The sequence below is a fragment of the Pseudorasbora parva genome, chromosome 18, assembly GCF_024679245.1.
Source record: "Pseudorasbora parva isolate DD20220531a chromosome 18, ASM2467924v1, whole genome shotgun sequence".
NCBI classification, from domain to species: Eukaryota; Metazoa; Chordata; class Actinopteri; order Cypriniformes; family Gobionidae; genus Pseudorasbora; species Pseudorasbora parva.
This window is the reverse complement of record NC_090189.1, coordinates 32,393,933-32,413,878: the sequence shown is the minus strand read 5'-3', so window position 1 is coordinate 32,413,878 and position 19,946 is coordinate 32,393,933.

The following is a 19,946-nucleotide window of genomic DNA, read 5'->3' as shown; positions in this document are numbered from 1 at the left end:
TTTTATGAATAGGCTACTATGAATATGGTCATATACTCATTTCACGTTCTATTTTTAGCCTACTATTTAGTATGGAAGTATGGAGGCATATTCAGATGTATTAACATTTAACATTACCATACTTGTCTGTTTCAGTAAAGGGTAACATTTCAAAAGAGTAGGGTTAAATTTTAGGGTTCAATTCTCGCTATTAACAAGTTGCTTATTAGCATCCACATAAAAAAAAAAAAAAAAAAAAACACTTTCACTGCTGTTAGTTGCACTCAAATCATCCATGTTCACATCACTTAAAAAAGTCATGTAACTATGAACTTAAATTTAATGAGTTGTTTCTCGTTTCTCTATTGTCAGCTTTACTTATAGGTGTTTGTTCGGTCAACTTAACATTGCTGAGTGAAACAAACAAACTGGGCAGTGGATCTGTAGTTCCCAGCATGCTTTGCAAGGGCAAATTTCTGCATTAGGAGAGTATATTTATTAAAGTGTTATTTTATGTTTTTCAGTAAAGGGAAAGATGTTATTAGTTTATGTTAGATAATGTTCAGTTATTTTGGACATTTAGAGGAGTTTCTGTAATTTTGTGTTACCGTTATGTGCCTGTGTTTAGGCTGTGGGCACTATGTGTATGCACATATTTATTGGATGGAATTCCTGCCCTCAGTTATATTGAGTTTGACCAATGAGTTATTTGCCATCTTGTTTTCAAAAATATGCTTCTTATTTAAAAGGATACCCCTCCCCCCTATTGACAGAAATGAGAGAGGGAGGGGGAGATGTGAGGGAGGATGTTTCAGCCGGGACTTTTTACTGCGCCGAGTCAAAGTACTCTCAGTGCTATTCTGCCATACATTATAGTTCTCCTTTTTAATCTGCTTAAAAAAGCTCCATGTTTTATTTTATGTCATCATACTTGATCGTTCAACTATTTGTGTAACTGTATTTAAATAGGAAAAACATGGAGGTGTTTGGTCGCTTCTAACTTGATCTCTGTTTGGTACCATAGTAAATGAACTGGGCTTAGTGGGCTAAGCTAAATGCTATCAGATCGTCACTGCACGTTAAGTGCACGCACTGAGACGAGAGAGGTATGTATCAACTCGTTTTATTCCCTTAAATAAAACGAGTACACTTGTAGAGCAAATAATTGATTTAATAAGGTAAATTAAAGGGGTGCTGAATTTGAGAAATTAACTTTCCTTGAGTATTTGATATGAAGTTCATTGTGAGCTGAAAACATCCTTGTTAGTCAAAGAAAAGTTTTTATTGATACCAGGCCCAGAGTTCGGTTCGTTTGGATGATGTGAACACGGTCTTCTGAACTAGGGTGCGAACCCACCAACCGTACCCGAGTCCACTTAAAAAGGTGGTAAGGGGTTTGTTTCATGCGAATTCTGGTATGGTTCGTTGCTGATGTGAACACAATCGTACTAATTCGCGGAAGTGAACCGCTATTAATGATGAATGATTTGATGCAAATGTTTTGTGTGTGTTTCACTCATCCACCTGACGAGCGTCACTGACATACTGCAAGCAGAGAGCTGTAGATCTCATCTCTGCTCGTCTTCAGCGTTCTTTAGAGCATTTGTAGGGCATTCGCGGCAGAAAGACTCAAGTGTCATTACGTACTGAAGCTCTGGTAACAAAACCAACGGTTCAAAAACAAAAATATAAAACTGACGGGAGCAATGCTATGCATTTCGACGCCTTCACGCTCGCTGTCGTTACTAAGCAACCGGGTAAACAGATGCTGCTTTGATGACACAGACGAACCCCGGTTTGGACCCAAATAATATAATATGAACACAGTCCAGTGGGGGCAGGGGAAGGGGGGAGCAATCGAACTCGGGTTCAATCCAGGCAATTGAACCAAGTGTGAAAGCACCCTCAGAATATGTCGACACTTGATGGTGTTTCAAAAGATAAATATATACGCCTCCTTCTGTAGCCCACTGACGCCCGTTTCACACATACTCCGTCTGCAGTGCGTTTTCGTTGCGTATTTTTTCCCGTACCCATGTTAACGGATGACAGCTTTCACACTGCACGCGGATGCGGTCCGTCAGTCCGTTCCAGGAGCGTTGCGTCTGCAGCAGTGCAGCGATCGTTTTCGTACCGAGTCTATTTTTTGCTGCGCTGCGTTGCTGCATTAAAGCGACAGAACATTGTTCGCATTAAAATAAACATGTACTGACGCGAAAATCTAGTAATTTCACCACAGATGCTATCATTTAAAATATACTCTGTTTCAAAGTCAACACATGGCTTTTTTTCCTCAAGTAAAGCAACAAAACGACAACTTACCTGGCATTTAGGTAAAAAAAAAAGTGCCATAATGGATAGCACTCGTACTTTCTTGGAGGTGAAAAGCAAAGTTCTTTTTGACCTGCAGGATTTCTTTTAAAAGGGTGTAAAAACGAAAGAAAAGACGAGAGTTGGCTGTTTTTGAATAGCCTATTGTAAGTTTCTAATTTAAAATGTTTGTGATTTAAGGCTATAACCTATGTTTAAATGTTTTGCCACTTGTGTGAGCTAAATCTAAAGTATATAAATATGAATAAATGAATTTAATAAAATGTTGTTTAAATGTAGTAGGCTACGTTAACCTGACTTGTATTAAAGAGTAAACAAAGAGAATTGCAATTGTGACGAGGCATGTTCAGTAAAAACCTTTGGATTTTAAATAAAAACTAATGAATAAATGCTGTGTTTGTGGTATGCAACAGCGGATCAGTTGCGGACTGCAAACGCAGTATATGTGTAAGCACAACAGGGTGTGGGGCTCCTGCAACGCACACGCAACACAACACGCACCACACGCACTGCAGACGGAGTATGTGTGAAACGGGCATGACTCGTGGAGCTAAACGGATCGCACTACCGAGCAATAAACATGCTGAAGAGAGTAAGATACTGTGCTATGCATGGTTGTGGAAGAAAACAGTCACTGCATAAGCTTCCTTCGGATTGTAATATTAGAAATGGTTGAACTTTATTTTTAATGAATATATATTGTTACAGATAGTTTTCGGTTACACTATAATATAAAATTAGAAAAAAACAAACAAACAGATTAGAAATGAACCTAGTTAAGGATAACTTACCAAGCTGTTACAGGCTGTAATATCCTTTATATCCTTTCTATTCAATTTGGTTCATTGTCCTGCGATTCAGGATCCAACTCTGGGTCGAACTGGGTCGGCATTTTTCCACATTGGACATTTTCAAAACAATTCCCCACGTATATTGACGGGGAGTTGAAACTCATTATAATATGCAAAACTGTTATCCAATCAATCATAGCAGTGGGAGTTTATTTCCAAGTTGTGCAGAAAGCCAAGGTAGAAAATAGCCTATTGCTTATTCATTATGATGTTTTTGAATGTAAAAAACACAAAAATGTAATAAGCTTACCTCAGACTACAGTATAAAATAAAAACAAAAGCCAGTTCATGACCCCTTTAACTCGATAAATGTGGTCACATAACATAATAAACTTTTATACATTTAATATAACATTATCAAGTAAACTGCACATATAAATATTATTTAACAGTGACAAATTCAAATTTTGTCAGCTTTACTTGAATTTGTTTTGTTTGCATAACTAAATTGTTAATTGTAACTATTCGCTGCTTTTTAAAATTTAATTCAACAAGTCATTTTATGAGTGCATTAGGGGTGTAACGGTACACATATTCAAACCGAACCATTTCGAATGGTTCCGAATGCAATTAAGTGTAAGCTTGTTCTAAAAAGTGGAACATACTTCAATCTGAGTTCCCACACAAACATATTTAGTATTTAGTCCGCCAAAATCGAACAATTATGCCGTTTTAACGCTCTTTAATGTGATGTGACTGATCACTGTATAGGCGCATCAGTTTAAGCGGCAGCGTGGCGCGCGAGTGAACGTGATCATCTCTTCCTATAAGGATTAACATGAATTAATATCTTACGGTATGTTGAGGATACATTACAACTTACAATGTATCATATACTTTGAACTGCTCAATCATTGTTTCAACATCAATAAAACAGCTTGTAATCAATGTCACGTAGCATCACATTTTAACTCATGCAGTCATTCAGCTGTCCACAGCTGTTCACTAGAGAGATGAACTCTTTCGCTAAATACTATATTAGCCTACATATATTAATTATATTCTACTTAACCTGTTAGTGATGTCTTGATTATTTAATGTATGCTTAAATAAATCGGTCATGAAAATGACAGATACTATGTATAAATGGTTAGGCTATATTTCAACAACGAATTGGAGGAAAAAAAAAAAAAAAAATTATAATTAGATTTAGAAGTTAATGCAAAAACTGCCTTATGTGTTTACATGTTTGCATACAATGAGTTATTTGAGTGTTGACTATATCTAAAAATAAATAGCAACTGAATTCAGGCTAATAGTTTGGGGTCTGTTGTTAACTTTTAATATTATAGTAATGTGCAAGTAAGGGCTCCTTATATAGTTTACAGCGTTACCTTTAAGAAACTTTTAGTTATAATTGAATTAATTTAAAGACATAATTTTTTTTTCCAGTAAATCACTGTTGAATAAAAATAAATAAGAAGCAATTTTGTAAAACTGCTGAACGGAACCGTGAATACAAACCCGAGGTATGTACCCGAGGTATCAGTTACACCCCTAGCATCCATATTAGGATATTGGCTTTTTATTAGTACTTTTAAAGCACATATCAATGCCTTATTCTGCATGACATTCTAATCTACATCCCTTAATCCTTCCAATACCTAAATACAACAACTACAGTACTGTACTAATTGTTAATAAGCAGTAAACCACTGGGTACCCATAAATTGCTAATATATAGCTAACAGCATTGCTAACATTAGCATTGCTGTATTACAGACCACTTTGGTCAAGAAGTGCTGGTTTAATGTCAAAAGCCATTTGTTCTCATGTGTCTTAACCAAATTTCAATATGTGGAAGAGTGAAGAAATCCATACACACTCGTACAAATCTTTAAGGGTACAACTGTTTATTACAGTATACCTTCATGGGGACATCTTTGCACTTTATTTTCCTCCAAAACATTCTTAAAGGTACTAATATGCAGTTTTTAGGAGTAGATAAGGTTCAAAGTTGTCCTCAGTGTCCTCTTCAGTGATAAGCTATTACCCTTAAAGGTACAGTATTTGGAATGCCGTTTGGGTGTTCTGGGTGAACTATCCCCCTTTGAAGCAGGGACTTACACAACCCCCTACTCTTTACTCTCTTTCAGTTCCTTTTATGTGCATTGTATTTTGTCAAATAAAAGCTTGTTAAAAGTCACGTCTCCGTGATCCCCCAGTGTCTGTCTTCCCTCCCCACCACATCGCGTAAACGCTACAGTATAAAGTAAGGCTGCATTTTGTTGCCTGCGCAGGATTTGGCTGAAATACTCTAACGATTTCTTGTCACAACTGAGCAAATTTTTCAACAACAGCAGGAGCAGAAAGCCAGAGAAATGCTTTTGCCAGCATAAATGAGATTTGCTTGGAACAGAAGTTTCTGAATAGGAACAAATGCGTCAGTAGAGTCCCTAGAAGCATCACATCATGCGCCGCCCTGTATGTGTTGTATGTAGCGTGATGGAATCGATTCTGGAGACCGGGACTCTCTGGTACGGATCTTTGTGGCGTCAGCAATCTTTAGTCTCATAAAAACAAGACCCTACATTATAGCTGCCAAATTGAGCGGTGTCAAGCATTTCAGAATAGCACTTTACCTCTAAAGGCCCATTTTGACACCCTCAAATTGATCTTGCCCTTGTCTAATGGCAACAGCATTTTTAGTGTATACTGCAGCAGAGAATTTAAGTGTTTTGTCACTCAATAGGGATCTTGTTGCCAAAGTGACTAAAACGACTTCTCCCCTTCCCATCCCCTTCACAAAAGTCTGGACTGAGTTTCTCAAAGGCAAAATGGTTCACCTGCACCTTGCCGTTGTAATATTCATTAAAATGCCGCGTGCATTCAGGCTTGTTTGTCCTGATGAGTTTTTGCAGTATACTCCCCCAGCACTTGCTGAAACAGAGCAAGGACTTAACAGCTGCCGAATACAGGCGGCGTGCAGTCATCCACTGTGAGATTCCAAATGCAGCACAACACGCTCCGGGGAATTACTGCGGGTGGATGAGAACTCTCACCTCCAGCCTCTCCTCATTACCTTTTGTAATAGAAACGGCACAGCACCAGCTAGCCCAAGATTTGCCGGCCTCTTGCCCGGTCTCGCACAAATGCGCACAAGAGCTAAAGATAATGTTTACGATGAAAGCAGCACGGCTGATTTGTCAGAATTTTGACACGCCGTGGTGACAAATCCAGCGGGCGGTAACTCGGACAGTTCTTTCCAGCCCCTTTGAGACAATAAGCTGTCACTAGCTGTTTAGGCTTGGAACAATAACAGGACTTGCTTTAATCTGTTATTGGGGGCCTGCCAGCTTGTGGCAAATTCATGCAACTGACAAGCAAATCATGCAAAGTGTCCATCAGATGCATTTGTTGTTCCTCAATTTCAGATCCCCAGAGCCGTAAGGCAAGCGAGCTGATCACAACAAGTCATAGCTGATTAAATATTGACAAAGGAAGTGTCCTATGAATTCCATCAAGGGTTTTGTGTTCAAGAAGTAAAGAATTTAATGAATAGACAATAGAATTTAGAAACAAGGTTGCTGTTGGCTAACAGATCATCTTAAATTTTCAGGGACAAAAGAGTCAACATTTTAGCACCAAAACCTACCACCCGCAAGCTAGTTTATAATGCTGCACACAGATACACAGGTAAAAATTATGTGTTGGATTTACTTAAAATATATATGCAACATTTTTGGATCACACTTTTTAAGTAAACCCAACTTGGAATAATTGTACTTAAAATGAACAAGAAAACCTGGTAACACTTTACAATAACAGGACATGAATAATCATGTATTAATGCATGAATTAAGATATGAACTAATCATGAACAAATGAGGAGCTATCCTTAATCAAGACATAAGTCATAATGATTCATTCATGAACACAGCAGCATTAATACATGTTAGTACATGATTAGTAATGAATGCATTAATTAACATAACAAGTATGGGTAAACTAAATTAAACAAGTTCTCTAAGAAAAAAATACAGATATTTTGACTTTGAAATAGATTTTCAAATGAATTATTGTAATAATTTAAACCATTTTCATCAGAAGCTTCATCATAAATATTACTGAAAGCCAAGATTAGTTTTTCATTACTTTCACTGATCATCTAAATCTGCTAAATTTGATCTCAAAAGGTCTCAGTCTGTTTTGTGATCCCTTTCCCATCAAACTAAACCTACTGTGACTTATAACAGTTTCTGAGGAATCAGTCCCCCAAAAAATAACCAAACAGGAAACAAGCAGTTAAGTCCGGAAGTGATGGAACGTCTGCTGGGATCCGTACAGTTCTCTCTCCACCCAGACATAGGCCATGATGATACGGTACCTCCGTTCTCTTAACTGGGCTGAATACTAGTTATACTAGTTACATGTGAAATTTATTGATATTGAATGTGAAAGTTTATGATAAATCATGAGCTGAATTTGGTATGTAGTTAATAGTTTATTAATCATGAAGTCATGACACAATGATGCATTAACAAGCTATGAGTTGATGTTAATGCATGGTTAGTTAATAATGAATTAATCATGATGTGACCCCTCAAGTAAAGTCATGACATAATGATGCATTAACAAGCCATGAGTTGATGTTAGTGTATGGTTAGTTAATAATAAAGTAACATGATGTGCCCCCTCAAGTAAAGTCATGACATAATGATGCATTAACAAGCCATGAGTTGATGTTAGTGTATGGTTAGTTAATAATAAAGTAACATGATGTGCCCCCTCAAGTAAAGTCATGACATAATGATGCATTAACAAGCCATGAGTTGTTTTTAGTGTTAGTTTGATTTTGAGTTCAAATAAATAAAATGGACAACACACTTGGGAGGCGTTTTTTTTTTTATATAGCTATGTCAGGCAAAATGTCAAAAGGGCTTAAGTTTTGTCGAATAAAGACATTGACATGGACTAAATGTCTCCGTGGCCAGCTTCGTCTTTGATTTAATAGAAGGATACTATAATAAAGTTCGTAGATGGGAAGGAAGGAGACGGGAACCGGCGAACATTCAACAACTTTTATTAAATAAACGAAACGAAAGTAAACCGCGGGCCGACACATAACAAAACCGACACATAACAAAACATAAACGAAACTCAACGTAAAATCCAGGCCTGGTCCTCTCTCATCCTTGACTGGTGTCGCTCGTCCTTAAATGCCTCCGAACTCCCTCATGAGAGGACTCGAAACTGGTGTGGCTCAAAGGTGACGCTCCCTCGCAATCACGTCCCCGGTCTCACTCGTTCCTCCCATGTCCCTCGCTGGTTCACCTCGCCACAGATACGTTGTATCACTGCCATAGTTGGTTGCTTACTGGACACCACCATGCTTACCCATTTATAGATCTAAGCCATTGTAGAGCCAAATTGTTTGCCAGATGTTAATTATCTAAAGTGATTGCCAATTTAAACGCTTTAATGGCATTACAAAATAGCCTAATTACCACCATATTAGTTCTGATACCAAATAAAGTCAACTTCATAAATAGGCCTGTCTCCTTTGCAAACATATTTTATTATTAGTCTTAAAATGTTCATAACTTAAAATCATAGTTTTTATTTTGTACTGTACTGCGCAGATTTCTAAAGACTGCTGCACAGTGGCGTCGACTAGCGTCTTGAGCTTAATGCTAAGAAAGCGCTACGAATGGTCCAGACCAACCTTACGTAAGTGTGACTTACATAAGATATACTTAGCGTACGAACGGTTCGGGAATCGTGCCATAGGGTTAAGAGAGAGGTTAAGGAACAGGTTAAGAACTACTTAGCGATAAGAACGTTTTGGGGAACCATGCCCATGTTATTTGTCACAAAGCTGCAGATGGCAGATTTTAATACAGTTTAAATTATGACAGTATTAAATCACATGTTTAATTAAAAGTTAGATTACTTGTTTTTATTTTAAGGAACCTGTTTGATTTAGTTTACCCATACATGTTAATTAATGCATTAATTACCAAACATGTATTAATGCTGCTGTATTCATGCATGAATCATTATGACTCATGTCTTAATTAAGGATGGCTCCTCATTTGTTCATGATTAGTTAATATCTTAACTGATCATGAGTTCATGTTGAATTAACTATTAATGTATTAATACATGATTATTAATGTCCTGTTATTGTAAAGTGTTACCGAAAACCTTTGTTATATGTACTTAAATATTTGAGTTCACTCAACATTCTTTACTTAAAAATTATATGTAACACGATCAGTCTTGGGAGTAGGACTGGGGGGGACTAGGACCTCCGGAGCCTGGGGAGGTCATGGCGGGAGTACCAGGCAGAAGTACCAGGCTGGCTATTATCAGTACTCGGCCTGGGATCCAGGACAGGGCTGGGGTCTTTGCCTGGGCTGGCGTCCCACCCCTCTGTTCCCCACCCATGGGCCTATACCCCCCCCCAAAAAAATTTGTTTTTCGAAAACTAGGGGATTGTCTTGTGGGCCCGTGGGTGGCTGGAGTGGGGCATCTGTGGGTGTCTGGAGGCGGCGGTTCTGGGAAGCCGGGAGCGGGCCCTAGAAGACCCAGAGCGGGCTCGGGGAAGCGCGGAGCGGGCTCGGGGAAGCGCGGAGCGGGGATCTTGCATCACTCTGAAGGGGTTTATTCTGCGATAAAAACCGGCTGGGTGTACATTATCCCGCTTATTACACGGCTAACGTTACTAGTCTCAAATCAATAATTATTGGACACAAAATATTGCATTCTGGAAAATGTTTTCTCCAGAACGACTGTACAGCCAAATCTAATTTTGTTGCAATATTGTCCTGTTTGACACTATGAAGCTGCTTTGACACAATTGTAATTGTAAAAGCGCTATATCAATAAAGTTGATTGATTGATTGATTGAAAGTCTGGTAGTGTGTGATCCTCAGTCGTGTTGTGCATAATGCCCAGTTTTTCCTCTATAACCATTTGTAAAGTCAGCAAGTGCTTAATGTTTTAAAATGTGCTCTGATTTTAAAAGTTGTGTGATGCATTCCCACCTTTACTTCTGTGCAGACCGACAATGCCATCAGTGGATGTGGGTTGTATTGATAAGTATTCCATACTCTTAAAAGTTTCCCCTCCCAGAAGTTTCTCTTGCGGTGTCTCGAATTCCACGAAAATTCAATTCACTTTGCATTTCAACGGCTCAAGGTTACTGTCCCATTTCTGGCTGTTGTTTCATAAATCAGTGGGTAATGTAATTGCCTGAGATCGAGGTATGCAGCCTATTAATTTACTGTACTCCTCTAGAGGCACTTAAGGTGGCATTACGAATGTTGGAAATGTATTATCTCAAGAAGTCGACTTGCCGGAGATCCAGTTGCAGCCGAAAGGATATAAATAAGGAACAAACTCTCTTCACATCTGCAGGAACTGAGACTAATAATCTTCTCTCCTTGCCTGAAAGTACCATCAAGAATCCCCCTTTTATTGCCCTTCAAAAAGTAATGTGCATGTGCATCTGGATCACATTCTAGGCAACCCCATTAGGAGGAAAATTCTCTGTCTCGGTCACTTATTCGTTACGCTCTATAATTTTGACATGTACTCTTCATTATGCACTAGTGTGTTGGATGACACTATCATCAAATGAAACCACCCTCTAACAGCTATCACAGGGAGTTACAGCTCGGCTTACTGAGATCCAACAGAATCCTTGACAGCTGGACCATGAATATTGACAAACCCTGCTAAAAAAACAGAATATGTTGTCTTTTGGATGCTGGTTTCCCTGCGAGGCTGCTTAACTTGTGACTACCTTGGTCATCCATCCATCCATCCATCCATCCATCCATCCATCCATCCATCCATCCATCCATCCATCCATCCATCCATCCATCCATCCATCCATCCATCCATCCATCCATCCATCCATCCATCCATCCATCTTTAAGTACAATCAACTTGTATGTTTAAGTCATTTCAACTTAAATTACATTTAAGGGATAGTTCACCCAAAATTTTTAATTTGATGTTTCTCTGCTTACCTCCAGAGCATCCAAGATTTAGGTGTGTTAGTTTCTTCAGTAGAACACAAATAAAGATTTTTAACTCCAACCGTTGCTTGTATAATGCATGTCAGTGGTGTTTGGGTCAGTGGGGGTGTTTTCTATAAGCAACTGTGAGAGTAAAAAACACATAGAAATACGAATCCATATTAAACCCTGTGGCGAGACATTGATGTCTTAAGACAAGAAACGATCGGTTTCTGTTGGAAACGGAACAGTATTTGTGTTGTTGTTGTTTTTTTTTTTTTACCTCATATGAGACAAATCTCTTAATTTCTGGGGGGGGGGGGGGGGGGGGGGGGGGGCTCTGGGCATTAACTGTTATAACTTCGTGTTGCAAGCACCAATCCGGTTCGTTTTTTATCCTATAGACTGTACTCACAAAGATATAACAATCAAGATAAACTTAATAATTTGCCGGAGTTGTCCTTTAAACTGACTTAAAAAATAAGCTAAATCTTGTATCATAAAAAAAGTTGAAACGCTTATTTTGATGAATTACAGCTATGTAAAAACACATTCACAACTTATTGATCATATAATATTTTTTACAGTTATTCCATTAATCCATCCATCCGTCCGTCTTTTAAACAAGGTGTTTAAACTTTTGCCAAAAGGCCAAACATATAACTTTAAAGGCACATTAGAAATGTTCTATTCTATTCTATTCTATTCTATTCTATTCTATTCTATTCTATTCTATTCTATTCTATTCTATTCTATTCTAATTCTACATATATTCCTATTTGCTAGTTCAATTCAAATTCAGGAATTTAATTACAATTTAAAGTCCGCTCTCAGTGAAGCACAAACTTGTTCCAGACAATATATTATTTTATATTTTATTTCAAAACTATAATCTTCTTTTTCTGTATCTGACTTTCTGTTCAGAATTCGATAGCACTCATGTGGATCATTTTCTTTGAGAGTAAATATTTGAGAGTACGGTTAGAAGACTTAATTGTCACAATACATAAATCTTCAATGAAAACTGCCATTGAGGCTTAGAAAATAACGCTTTGCTAAATAACTTGCAATGTCAGAGGTTAGCACACGCCGTGTTTGAAAACGGCAGTGTTTTCATTTGTAGACCAGCTTGTAAGTATTCAATACACAAGTGAACATGTGAAATGCACTTGACATTGCCCTGAGCGCTCTTACTTGTGACTTTTCTTACATTTTCTGAAGAAAAGCTGTGGACATGCATGAGCGAAGTTCTGCACCAGGCACACGGTTCTCATCACAGTCCTTTCAATTACACCGACTGTAATGTGGAGATCCTAGTGACCTCCACGGATTCCTCCGTGATTTGGTACCGAAATGTAATGAGAGAGAGACATAGAGAAGACCTTAATGGAGTACTCCGCTGATCACTCAGCATGTAGTAAAGTGGGAATTTCTTATTCCAGGAGGAGTTCATCAGAAAATCAATGATTTGGAACTGCAGGCAACTGATGATATTGCATAATCACGCTTTTCAGTTTTTCAGTGGGACATTTGGCTGTGACTTCTGGTGGAACGAAAGAACAAGAGCACAAAGTCTCGTTTTTGAACTCTTTCACTTCCGACATCTTTCGGGAGAGGGCCAAAGTTTCATTGCCTGTGGCAAAGACATTCCGGCGGCTGCAGATGCCACAGCTGCCCCGGGCAATGACGGACATGATCTCAGAAAGCAAAACAGTCCCTGGGAGAGCGAGTACAAAGAGTCAAGAGCATTCAAATTTTCCTTGCGTTCTTAGCAGCACGGATAACTGACTTCTGGGTTAAATACAGCCATTTCAGTTGTAATTACTCAACGGCTCACAATTCTTCTGAAGTACATTAACAGGACAAAGGCTCTTCACCTGTGAGGTTCATGTCTTGCTCAGTAGACTTAACTCATATCTTGTTGAATAATGTAGTGAGAGGATAAGTGACTGTCATATCCCAACTCTCCATAGCAGAGTGCTTCTCTTTCCATCCCTGTACTGCGACTGGCAGCAAGATGGATATAAATGGAGCTGTAGGTTGGTCAAAAGCCCTGTGGCTCTAGACACCACTTAGATATTCATCAAAGGCTTCAAACGCCAGCAAGATGAAATACACTAATTTGAGCTGTTCGTCTGTTTGAAATGAAAACAAAAAGGCCTCTCAGAGCGTACTGACACAAGATGACCCTTGCTGTCATAACTGTAGAGATATTATTCAGCTGAGGGATGTCTTGGCTGACAAAGGGAAAAGTAGAGGAGATTTCTCTTTGAGAATTTGGTCAAATAATAGTAATAAAAAATGTTGTTCTTACAGTCTGTGCAAACATATTGTGCAGATTTGCTTGGTTATTAAAAAGATGATGAGGAGTATCACTTAATCAACAGAAAATATGTAGTAGGGGTTTCATAGACTTGTCAACTAGTCATCTTTAATGCTCTGCCATGAAAAGTAAAGGGTTACTTCAGCGATTAGCATATGGCTTGTACTTATATTTATAATATGTCTGTAAAATGTCATATAATATGTCTAAAATAATTTATAAATATTTATAATATGTCTGCAGATACTTAGTAAACATGCTGAGTTCACATACTCATTTATCTGAAAACAAATGCTACAGCCATTATTTTTCTTTGAAATGTGCGTTCCGTGTCGGAATGTCTGAACGATTTTGCAGGTTACCAATTTACCTGATAGTATTTCGAAACCATGGTTGCCAGTTGGCGGAAAAAAACATGTAGCAAATTGCAGCCATGGAAGCCAGCAAACACACGAGGTCAGAGATCACCGACCTAAAGATCCTCGGCATCCATCTAAAAATCTCTATGAACGGGAGCATATTAAAACGCAACATTTAAATCAATAAATCAACTCATCAACTTACAGTGTCTCATCACCTTTCATTGTCATTTGCGCTCTTTCCTGTTGCGTGTCCCCAAAATGGCAACCCGCATGAGCATCGAGTCTGAGGAGGAGGAGATGCAGTCAGTATTTTGAATTTGGATTGCAGTACCCATTTCAACCACTAGCTGTCATTCTTACATACTGCACCTTTAATTGCCGTTCTACATTGAAATACACCCTGGGGGAGATACACCCCTTCAAGTGACCCCCCCCCCCTCCAAACTGTTATGCTTTTTTATAACAAAATAAGTGAAAGAGAAAAATATATTTCTCAGTTGCACAAATCCTTCATTAGAACATTTGATAAACACACTTAAGATAATAGAGTTATTTATCTACACCAACATTGCCAAAAGACAATGAACACAATTCTGCACAAAATAGGATATAATAAGTTATCAGACCTCAAATATAGGCTACACAATACATAAATGTGCCAAAAAATATATATACAATCACATACAAAAAAAAAAAAAAAAAAATTAATAAGAGCAGAGAGCAGCACTTGTACACAATATTAATAATAACAATATACAAATAAAATATAGAATAAATACTCTAAATAGCACAAATCCTTCATCACAAATTACACATCTATCATTACACACTATATTAAGCTAAGGCTGCAGTTACACTGCATGGGTGACCCAATTTAGATTTTTTTGATTATTTTTGGATATGACCAGCGAATGCACATGGACTTACTCATATGTGTAAAAAAGGACATGTAAAAGAGAAAAGAATGTGATCCGATTCAAATCTGATATGAATCGGATCACATTAGGGCTGGACTGGGGCTAAAACTCGGCCCTGGCAAACCCAGCCCATCCGGCCCATGAGTTTCCCGTGAATGTTTTTGCTGGGGTTAGGGCCTTAAATTGGAGTAAATAAATAAAACTAGGACCTGGATAAATAATGATAGATATTATTGAATTTTCTGCAAATGCAGATAAACTTAATATTGCTTTTTTTGTCACACAGAAATGCACTTGACTGTAAAGCACTGATGATTTTGAGCTAGGATGCAGTAAAGTAAATTTACTTCTTTTAAATGCTGTCAGTTTACTCACTCTCATATCGTTCCAAACCTGTATGACTTCTGTGAAACACAAAAGATGTTTTGAAGAATGTTGGTAACCAAGCTGTTTTGGTTAGGCTTAGGCATTTGAATATTGTATGAACAAAAAAACAGACTCAAATAATTTAATTCTATGCTACACAGAAATAAAATCATTTAGGTTTGGAATGACATTAGGATGAGTAAATGATCACATTTTTGGGTTGAACAATCATATTTTTCTAGGGTTAACACAATTTAAGTAAGACACTGATATCTATCTTTCATGAGGCTATCATTGAAATATAATGTACTTAAATTTCATTAGATCTATTAAAAAAGTTAATAAAACTTTTAAAGAAGTAAAAAAGCTTCGTCCTTAATTCATGGGATCCAGGCTTTAAAGCTCTTTTATAGACCATAGTTTAACTGTAGGCCATTTTCATTTAAATGTAAGATCATGGTAGTCACAGGGTCAAAAACATAGACTGTAAAAACCTTGCTCCTCATTATATGGCTATATAAAAAACTATTATATTTGTAAGTAAAAAAAAAAGTAAACACCTGTAGAAAATACGAAAACAGCCTCTTTAAAAGTGATTTATATTCTGCAATATTAACTTAAGTAATATAGCAACATTTTTAATACACGTTTCTTCCAAAACACCATATTTCTTCGCTGTTAGTAGCTGCAAGGTAAATTGTGGTTGTGGTAAAGTGAAACGTTAGTGTGTATTGCCGTTTTCCACTTTACCTCGTCATGAATACATGCTCGTGGCTGTTTTCAGCTGATTCAACACAGGACCTGTAATGTTCCCACATCAAACAATTGTATAAAACAAAATTTGGAGTCAAAGTGTCGTATAGAGCAGCATTTAAACGCAGCGTACAATCGTCAGGGGCTGCGTTGTGCGGATATTCGCATTTTGCAGTTCCATGCGCTCAAATAATAAATAAATAAATAAATAGAAAAAAGCGCCTAATATGGTGGGGAGGTCTTGCTTTGGCCTTTCGATTCAGAAGACAAACCAATGGACCGCTGTCGCTGCATGTTGTCAGTGGCACAAAAAATAAAAAATAAAAAAAAACTACGGGCCCCAACGTGCGTCGGCCCGGTATGCCAGATTACCAGTCCAGCCCTGGATCACATCAAATTTTTCAGTTTGCCGAATTGAAATTCTGTGAATTAAATTGCATCAATGCAGCAACTTGAAAATGTTCAATTGGAGACCTGAATTTTTTTTACAGTGTAAGCGGACAGATCGGATATTCCCGTCTATACCCTTGTTGCACGTCATTGAAAAAGTAACTTTTTTTAAACAGATTGTGGTACAGATATATCTATAACAAAAAGCAGAGTATTCATTTTTTTTAAATTATTTTGCAAGATGTAAACGGAACACTGATATTTTGGGGACTTTAGCTTATTCACCATATCCCCCAGGGTTAGATAAGTCTATACATACCATTCTCACCTCTGAGAGTGCCATAACTCAGTCTGATGCACCCACTGCTAGCCTAGCTTAGCACGAAGACTGGAGGTAAACGCCTCCATCTAGCCTACTGCTCAATAAGTGAGAAAATAACGCCAACATTTTCCTGTTTACATTTTGTGATGTGTATAGTTACATTGTGTACCAAGAACGATTGACAATGAAAAGTTGAGATTTTCTAGACCGAGATCTCTAGGAACTATTTTATCATTTTAAAAAAATCGCCCCCTCACAATTGTCATGAAGGATAAAATTAGCTGTATAGACCAAAACCCCCTTTTCTAGGAATCCGCTGTAAAGTAGGGCATTTTCACATGGGGAGATGCAGATTTGACTCGCTTTTGGAGCCTTTCTCTAGAGGCAAGTCGATGAATTGCAGTTTAAGTCACTTCCGTGTTGGTTTCAAGAGAGACCATAAGCTTTGTCCCAAAGTGAAGGGTGTGCACTTCGAAGGCCAGGCCAGGCCAGGCCACGCCTTCAAAGTGCACGTAGTGCACGAAGCGGTACGAAGGGCGAACCAAGGGACAGGGTTGCCAGGTCTGAATAACAAAACCCCTCCAATTGCTAATCAAAAGTAGCACAATCACGGCCAAAATGGGCCAAAAAAATATCCCAAAACGTGGGGCGCGGGCTTGTAGAAATATTGCTTAAGTAAAGACAACTTAACCTGTGGACTATATAGGCTACAAACACCCCAAAGCAACAGTAGCCTAAATGCAGCCCCATTCCAGACTTGGCAACCATGAACCAAGTGTTGTTAATGGCCTAGCAGGTTTGTGACAACTGACAGCGAATCGTGAGGAGATTTTAAAAAGAGAAATGGAGCAGATTTTTTTTTAGAGCTTTTTATTGGATTTTGACATGCTTCAGCCTGCGACGATCGGAGACTGGACCTAAGCATGTAAATCTGTAGCCGGTTAAATATTGCGACTATTAGTTTATTTCTTATGTTAAATGTAAATGTTACAACATAGCCTATTTTAAACATTTATATATTATGTCCAAGTCTTTATTTAAGTAGGCCTGCTTATTTTTATTCAACTCATCATCTCAGATGCATTGTAGCCTACTTTTTTATGACATGATGCCAGCCGTCGACCGATTCAGCCCCACAAAACTGCGGACAGTGGAAATAATCCCTGATCATCCCAGAAGATGATGTCCCACTCAGGCCTTACCAGGGTCTCTATTGTGCATTATTCCCCAGCTGCACCGCTCAGCGCAATGAACGTTTAGAAAAGGGTTTTCTTCTGGTTTAGCTGTTAATTTAAATTTCTGTTGATTCAGATATTAAACAAGTTATTTTATGGTCTATAAATAGTATAAAGTAGCCTACTTTAAGTAGCCTAATGTAGGATAGACCAATTTATTTTCATTTAAACATTTTAATTTACATGACAACAAAATATATGTATGTGTGTAATGTAGCCTACAAATTATAACGTGCATTATAAAAATAAACATTGTAGCCTACAGAACAACCACAGAACAGTAGCCTAGCCTAGAAGAAAAATAAATGATTGCATGGACATCATATATCCCTACTGTCTGTAAGGGAAATTTAAAAGAGATATTCTTTAAACAAAATCTAAATTTAACTGGATCAGTCGGGTACGTTGGGAATAAAATAATTTATAGGATGAGCACGGTGCAGTGCGAAATAGTGGGAGTGGGACGAAAATACAGCCCCACGCAGATTTAATTTTAGGATAATGGTTGAGAAATAAATGGCATTTACACAAGTTCAAATGGGGAAATTTTAACAAAATTTTGTCTAGGGTGCTCAGGGCAGGGAACTGGGAACGTTTTGTTTACTTCAAGCGCTTTGTTGTGTTCAATAGGCTACACTTGAGTTACCGACCGCCGTCTTTATGGAAAATCTGATCGAGTGCCGCGGGAATGCAGACCAGTCAAATCCTGTAGTCACCAGTGTGCTATGAATTCTGGGATAGGGAAGGCTGCGAAGTTGTGGGAAGGTCCCATCTGCTGTTCCTTTGCCTGAGAACCGAAGGGCGCATTTTGAAGTTGCTCATGAATTGCGGCAGCCTTCTTCGCCCCGCTGTGACGTAATCGCACTTCAAATGTGGCCTTTAAAGGTGCGGCTTTCACTTTGGGACAGCCTTCTTAGTGCCGCTGTGACGTAATCGCACTTCAAATGCGGCCTTCAGAGGGTGCAGCCTTCACATTGGGACAGCCTTCATAGTGCCGGTATGACGTAATCGCACTTCAAATGCGGCCTTCGAAGTGCGCGCACTTCACTTTGGGACACAGCTATAGAGACAGAGCAACACGCTTCATAATGTGAAAGCCATGCCCACCGGGGGAAAAAAAACAAAACAATCATCTCCATTGACTCCATTGACTCTATTGCATGAAGCGGTCTCCTTGTCATTTCTGACTTATAACAAAAAAACTAACAATGTCTTAAAACTGACCTGTTCTTCCTGCTGAAGCTTTACGTCTTATTGCCTGTATCCACTTCTGTTTCCTTAAACACTCATTTAGAACACTTGACAGCTTATAAAATCTTACTTGTGTGTTTTTTTTAGCTTGTTTGCTGTACACCTTGTCACATATCAGCTTTCAGACATTGTTCTGTTTTTTGTTATAAGTAAGAAATGACAAGGCTTCATGCAATACAAAGTCAATGTTGGATGTGTTGGATTGAGGGTTGTGGTCCTGGTCAAGACAATCTCCTGAACTCCAAACTGAATGCAGATGGACTACAACAGCAGAAGACCCCACCAGGTACCAATCATCTCCACTACAAATAGGAAAAAGATCATATTTTTAATAAGATTTACATGCAGACAATGACAGAAGGGTGAGGAATAAGTTACTGAACCATCACATTAAATATCTGGTTGCCCCCCCTTTAGCAGCAATAACTTCAACCAGACACTTCCTGTAGTTGCAGATCAGTCTGGCACATCGATTAGGATCAATCTTGGACCATTCCTCTTTAAAAAAAATGTGGCATTTCAGTCAGATTCCTGGGATGTCTGGCATGAATCACTGTCTTGAGGTCATGCCACAGCATCTCAATGGGGTTCAAGTCAGGACTTTGACTTGGCCACTCCAGAATGTGTATTTTGTTCTTCTGAAACCATTCTGAAGTTGATTTACTTCTGTGTTTTGGGTCATTGTCCTGTTGCAGTATCCATCCTCTTTATAGCTTCAACTTTCTGACAGACAGCCTCAGCTTTTCCTGCAAAACATCCTGATAAACTTTTGAATTCATTTTTCCATTAATGATTGCAAGTTGTCCAGGCCCTGAGGCAGCAAAACAGAACCAAACCATGATGCTCCCTTCACCATGCTTCTTGGTGGGGATGAGGTGTTGATGTTGGTGAGATTTTCC